General features: G+C 38.4%; 1 protein-coding gene across 4 annotated transcripts in view; it reads left to right on the plus strand.

Moving 5' to 3' along the window:
- Positions 1 to 1,895: 1,895 nt before the first annotated feature.
- LOC125040697 (inosine-uridine preferring nucleoside hydrolase-like) overlaps positions 1,896 to 7,500 on the plus strand; it is a 15,186-nt gene continuing 9,581 nt past the window's right edge. The window contains exon 1 of one of the 4 annotated variants that reach the window (XM_047635390.1): positions 1,896 to 1,996. The gene's annotated coding sequence lies outside the window, so the exon portion shown is untranslated. The other 3 variants (XM_047635391.1, XM_047635392.1, XM_047635393.1) reach the window with 3 other exon arrangements.

Here is a 7,500-nt window from a genome sequence, read left to right on the forward strand (position 1 = left end):
AAATTAGGTGTGTGACCGCAGTGGCTCCCCGTTGCAGTGTTGAAATTTTTGGTTGAATGGATGAACGCCACTTCAACCATCTTCCTTTGTCGTGGAAGCAGGCTTTGTGTTATGATGAAGGCCTGGGACCGCTTGGGGAGATGGCCGTCGGTGTCAACGTGAACAACAAAGGCCCTACTCTTGCCATGATATCGGTGAGCGCTGCTGTGTTGGTCGATTCGTGGTTCGAGGAGGCCTCTCCATGCCTTACTTATGTATACTTTGTCACAGCCACCGCGAGGTATGGAGTACACCTGGCTAAAAGGTCTCTTTCCCCTTAAGATATCTGCGATCTTCTTGCCGAAAACGATAGCTATCTTCATAGTGCGGGGTCCACAAGGGCTTCCAGGTGTTCTGTCAACTCCGAGTGTGGGATGATTAAGCTATGGGTTGTGTTCTGTGCGGCGTTTTCTTGTTCTCTCTTTCGTATACACACACACACATATACATGCATATACATACACATATATATGCATATATATATAAATATATATACATATATATATAATGTATATTTACATATAATATATATATATATTTATATATATAATGTATGTATATATATATAACTGTGTATACATATTATATGTATACACAGTTATATAAATATATATTCATATTATATGTATATGAATATATATGTACATATATACATACATATACATAAATAAATAAGTACATATATATATACATATATACATATATAAGATCTTTTCGAAACAGATTTCTCGAAAATGAGTCTGAATCTTATCACTGGTCATTCACATCTGACAAGGGTGGGAGAAAAAGAAAGATAATCAGGTGTTGAATGATAAGGAAGACACTGTGACATTTTTTACGCCTATAATTACACATAACCCTTTGATAATAATCTACAACAGTAGAATGAACTAAAGCCTATGTATATATACTACGTTTCTAACGTCGGTGCTTGTCAAAATCAATAATAATGATAATGATGATAATAATAATAATGATAATAATAATGATAAAAATAATAATGATAATGATAATAATGATGATAATCATGATAGTATTGATAATAATAACAATAATAATGATGATAGTAATGATAATGATATTCATGATAATTATAATACAGCTGATAATAAGGACAATAATGGTAATAATAATAATAATAATAATGATACAGATAATAATGATAATGATAATATTAATGATAATGATAATAATAATGATAATGATAATAATGATAATAATAATAATGATATTGATGATAATAATGATAATAATAACAATAAAATGATAACAATAGTAATAAAGGACAATGAATAAACTAAAATAAAAAATAAAAGCAAATCGTTTTAATGGGAGAAAAGCATGAGATAATACATAATATGCAACCTTTACAACCCTATACTGTGTTAGATTATAATATATAATTATTTTCCATATCCCCGCCACTGGTTGTTTTTTTTTGTGCCTATGTATTGGTATTTTACGGACTTTATTATCTTTGTTTCCCTTAATTTTTTTTCTCCTCGTTACCTAGACAATTACTCTGAACCTCTGATAACTCTGTAGACGAGAAAGAACCTGGACATGACCTTCCCACGTGTGATTAGTTATGGCTGCTTACTATCTCCATTCCCCAAGGCGACTAACCGTACACACAGACACACACGCACTCATATAACCCCTACATGCCATACACCGCCAGGAGATATAACTGTAAACATAAATCCTCACTTTCTTCTGACGTTATAGGTTTACACAAATACCCTAAAATGTTAAATCAATAAATTTAAGCATATGGTATAGTATTATCATGTAGATGTATGCAGACTAGTGATATTTGAGGTTAACGATTGGTATCACGATGCTGTTGACTCAGTGGCTGATGGAGCTACGGTGGCAGTGGCTGGCAGCCCAGCGTGGAAACAGCAGACAGCAACGTTTCGACGATCCAGTTAAGGATATCAACGCTTGTTAGCAGGTATTGTCATACTGAGATAATGTAGTAGAGTTTGAAATGCCTTGTTGTCATGATTTGGAAATATCAGTTTATTCCGTATATGTCTGATATGCTGAGATTTTAAGGTAAACGTATCAAGCACATGTGGTTACTTAACATGTGAGTTGAATGACTCTTAGGAGGATTCTGAATTTTAATGTCTAAACTCCGTTCCTTCATTTTTTACAGCCATCATGCAAATACTTGTGAAAATATTAATAGTATCTTATAGAAGATCGTAATATTATACAATATCAGTGTTTACATAAATGTTTGCTTCAGCAAACCTGGAAGCTTATTTCCCCTTTAATATTGTGAAACTAAACTGCCGTATAACAATACATATTTAAAATATTTTATCTCACTTTTTCACTACAAGCATTAGATTAAGTCATGTGTATTCGTTATTTTGAGTAAGTAAATTACTCGCATATAAACAAAAATATTCCGACGTGTTCTGGAGAACCGTTTTTGTTACCAATTTTGTGTTTTACGTAAGTTATTTGCCTATGGTATTTGCATACTGTTTTCAATACTGCTAAATATCTGGAATTTCGTATGAAAGGAGTGTATATACTACCTCTCTCTCTCTCTCTCTCTCTCTCTCTCTCTCTCTCTCTCTCTCTCTCTCTCTCTCTCTCTCTCTCTCTCTCTCTCTCTCTCTCTCTCTCTCTCTCTCTCTCTCTCTCTCTCTCTCTCTCTCTCTCTCTCTCTCTCTCTCTCTCTCTCTCTCTCTCTCTCTCTCTCTCTCTCTCTCTCTCTCTCTCTCTCTCTCTCTCTCTCTCCCCTCTCCCCTCTCTATCTTTCTCTCCCTCTCTCTCTCTCTCTCTCTCTCTCTCTCTCTCTCTCTCTCTCTCTCTCTCTCTCTCTCTCTCTCTCTCTCTCTCTCTCTCTCTCTCCCCTCTCTATCTTTCTCTCTCCCTCTCTCTCTCTCTCCTCTCTCTCTCTCTCTCCTCTCTCTCTCTCTCTCTCTCTCTCTCTCTCTCTCTCTCTCTCTCTCTCTCTCTCTCTCTCTCTCTCTCTCTCTCTCTCTGTGCTAACGCGTGGCCTCTCAATCGAGGGGTCGGCGGTTCGGTTACCGCCCAGGCGCGAGAAGATTCAACTGTCTCTTGGCTGGGCACCACGGAGGGTAAGGACAAAGCTCAGTTGAGTCAGCACCTGCTGGCTCACACTGCATTCGAGTCGGCATTAGTCGGCACTGGCCGGGCTCCCCGCAAAGGCATAGCCCAGGTAGGGCTCAGCTTCGCATATCTGACGCATTACTCTCTCTCTCTCTCTCTCTCTCTCTCTCTCTCTCTCTCTCTCTCTCTCTCTCCTCTCCCTCTCCCTCTCCCTCTCCCTCTCTCTCTCTCTCTCTCTCTCTCTCTCTCCTCTCTCCTCTCTCTCTCTCTCTCTCTCTCTCTCTTTCTCTCTCTATCTGTATATGTACATTTGAATGCAGATAAGATATAAACAGAAGTAAAGAAGTGAAGAAATCGAAAGGGGGGGAAGGAAGAAGGTAAAGTGTTGAAACTAAACCCAACCGCCACGGATTTATTTTTCTGTCCCCTGTAGTTTTTGATGAATTTTGTTACATACAGATGGCTCCACATGTGCTCAGCCGGCAAGGAGCTTATCAATAGGCCCTAGTTATCGATCCTGATTTCACCATTCCTTGAAGTGGCGGGAAAATGTGCTTTTGTTATTAATACCATTGTTATCGACACGGATAGTACTGTTATAGATGTTATGGTATTTAAATTATTATTTAAATATTTTAGACAATGAAATTATACAAAAGACCCTTTCCAAAAGTGAAGGAAAAGGGTAAACAGGTGAGACAGGTAGTTCTAGTAACTGGCTATTTGGTGATTTAAAACTTATAGAGCCATCTATGTGTAAATACAATAAATAAACTTGTATTACAGTGGGCATGGCATGTATTCTTGCCACGATTGGTTAAGGAAGTTAGAGATTAAAAAGTATGGTTGACATATTTATATGTCTCGGTCATGTCTGCATTTTCGGGGAAGTGAATAATCAGTTATTTATATATTTATAGATTTTACTGCAGTGCTGGCAATTAATATAGTAACATTATATATTTTTGAAGAGATTAACAAGGAACAATTAATGTGCTTGTTAACTTAATGAAATGGAACTAGTTAACTTTTTAATTTTATTTTATTATTTATTTTATTTTACTTTTGTATTGCTACAAACAAAAGTAAAACACATCTAAATAAAGAAAAGTTAGGGTCTTCCATTGGCCGAACGAGAAAAATAATGACATAAAACATAAAGGAATGGATGACGAGAGAGAAATGAAAACTAGAAAGGGGCAGAAGAGCAGGGGAGATGAGAGGTGAGGTGATGTGAGTGACAGGGGTTTGATTAAAGGAATAAAGCGGCATGAAAAGCATTCGTGGGGGGAATGAAATCTTTGACAGCTGGGTCTGACTGTTGTAAATGGGTGTGAAACGAAAAAGGAGCATGTGATACATAAAATGCATATAATCAAAGAAACATTAGGTGGTAATGGCGAATAAAAGTAACCAAAGGGAAAAAAAAAAAAAATGCTGGTGTATGAATTATTATTTCTAAGCATCAGAGTTGACAGTGAAAGGGATTATACGTTAAAACAGGACATTTGTGGTATCAGTGAGAAACAATCAAGCGAGAGTAAACATGGAGAATAGACAGAGATAATTGGTATGATTGTAACATGTAACATATATTTTGTTTTTTTCCTCTCCACTTTTCCGTAGACGCATTTCCATCTTGTTCGTCTTCTGACTTGCGTGTCGCCTTACGCAATTGCACGAGTGCACTCCCATAACCACAGGCAATCGTAGCAGATTTGTAAGATGTTCAGTCCTTGAAAACTATTCGTCTATGATTCGTCAGTGCTGATCCCACGACCACTAGACGGGCACGAAGCGGGCAAAAGTGTATGCTTGTGTTTAGTGGTTCCATGCTGTATGTTCTGTGTCGAGTTTTTGCGGAAATTCTGTCTATAAATGTTGCGCCGTGTACCTAAAATAGTGCTTTGCTTTGTACTGCGGAGAAGCTCTGTCTACTCCACCGAGTCAACCTTCTGTCTGTGTGCGTTGTATATATATGTTGTTATCTGTTTGTTTGACTCCATGGGCATTTCGAAGGAGCTCCAAAAATTCTTAGGGTCTTTCGTGTTTTGACATAACCTTCGCGTGTGTGTTTCCCAGTGCTTTGTTCATTACTTGAACTTAGTGTGTAATATGTGTTTGTATTTATCTGTATCGTGTGTTCTTGGATTGTATTTAAATCAATTTCAGACGATGTATATCTCTTTTGTGAGGGACAGTTTAAGTATGTTGTTTTGGGGATGTCGCCCTGCCTGGCCGTCTGTATGTCGGTGTACCACAGTTACTCGTGTGCCTTCAAGTGTTTGAAGCACTCCCAGTTTGCATGTTTGAGGGATTCTCGGGTTGTGTTGGGACCATGATAGGGTTTGTTGAGAGTGATAGGATGACCAGAAGGTGGTCGCTGGATGTGACGCCGTCTGTTGTGATGTGGTGGTGTAGTTGTGTTCTGTGGTTTGCTAAGAGTATGTCAGGTGTTGCTGGCGTTTTATATGCTATATATGTTGGTGTGTGTGGATCGAGGCGTGTGAGTCTGCTTTGTTGTATGAGTGATGAGAGGCCTCTCTGCCTACGGTGTCTGTGTGGTTGTAGCCAAAGAATGCGTTTACTGCGTATGATGTATACTGGTCTGTTGTGCCTCAGGAGCTGCAAGGTGTCAGGTTCTGGTATATATGGTCGTCGTGGTGGGATGTGTAATGTTGCTAGTATAACGGGTCCTTGTGGTGTGTTTATTTCGACTTCCAGTAGATCTGAGAGAAACTTGTTGATGATTTCGTGTTCAGTTTGTGTTGTCCAGTGCATTAGATTGTGTTGTATGATGGTGAGGCGTGAGTGAAATGTGTGTGCCGTATGGGGTTGTGTTATTATTCAGTGAGGTATCCGTTATTTGCTTTCTTTATATTTTGGAGGGTTCAATTATGTCGTGTTTGACGTACACGTTGCCCTCCTTGTGGTGTTTATGGAGCCTCTTAACTGTGACCATGATAGTATGCTCCTTTTCAGTTACAAACCACTCTATTCTTTTATTTCTGATATCTGGGCCGATTTTATAGCGATCAGAGATCTGGTATTTTAAAGGGTTTTCAGAGAAGAGCCGGATGCCATAGGCTCCATTGACTGAGCCTGCATAGATTCGGGGCACCGTTTCCTGGGCCTGTACGGGCTGAGGCTTCGGTGCCTGGGGCTGTGATTGTTCATGCTGGGCCTGAACCGTTTGAGTCTGTGTTTAATAACGATCGGAATACCCCAAGAGTCAGATTCCCCGAGGTCGAGGTCAGGGAGGTTGTTGCTACCACCGCTGATAGAGGACCACGAGAATCTCTTTGCAGAGGTCATTAGGGAGGGCCAGGTGAATTGCAGGCTATGTTTTAGTGTGTTTGATGTCCTGGCGGACTTGGTTTATAAGTGGCTTCCAGGCAGGGATGGCTTGCACAGTTTCCTGTATGCTTTTGTCTCTTTTTCTTTGTCTTTCTCCCTAATTTTCTCCCGGAAGACTCTCATGGCCTCTTTGCGTGTAGGGAAGATGTTGGCAGATTTCCTATGGGCACCGCCACAGTTAAGGCATTTTTTAACGGAACTTCTACAGTCCCTGTTGGAGTGGGTAGTGGAACCGTACTCTGAACGTCGGGCTTTCTTCTTTGCTTCTCCTAAGGGGCGTATACCTTTCGAATTCTGTCTGCCAAGGGGCAACATATAATTTAAAGAGAAATATCCCTTTCTTGATTTTTTTTTTTTTTTTTTTTTTTTTTTTTTTTTTTTTTTTTGCCGTGGCATGATCAGAAACCTTGACTTAGATGTAGATGTTTATCTATATGTACACACACACACACATAAATATATATATATATATATATGTTAAAAAATACAGTATATATAATTCTCTCTCTATATCTATATCTATATGTATGCTTACATCTATATATATGTATATCTATATATATGTATATATGTATATATTTGTATGTATATATATGTAAACATATATATTATATATATATATATATATATATATATATATGAACACACACACACACACACACACACACACACACACACACACACACACACACACACACACACACACACACACACACACATACACACCTATCGTCATCGAACTTTATATACCAATCTATCCAAAGCAGCTCCTTCTCGATCAATAACATTGCACAATAACTCAAATCGCACAGAATCGTGGGCAGATAAAGGTTCCAGAGATAAGGGTCTTCATCGAATATCTTAATACACACTTTCCTTCCATTCATCAGACATGTCTTCGGAACTGGAATAATTAACTGAAAATGCTAAAAATAGACGCATTATTTATAGATTTGAATGGACGAGTGTATGTATGTGGTATAATATTTATCTTCAAGTACACAATCC

The sequence above is a fragment of the Penaeus chinensis genome, chromosome 29 (assembly GCF_019202785.1).
Source record: "Penaeus chinensis breed Huanghai No. 1 chromosome 29, ASM1920278v2, whole genome shotgun sequence".
NCBI classification, from domain to species: domain Eukaryota; kingdom Metazoa; phylum Arthropoda; class Malacostraca; order Decapoda; family Penaeidae; genus Penaeus; species Penaeus chinensis.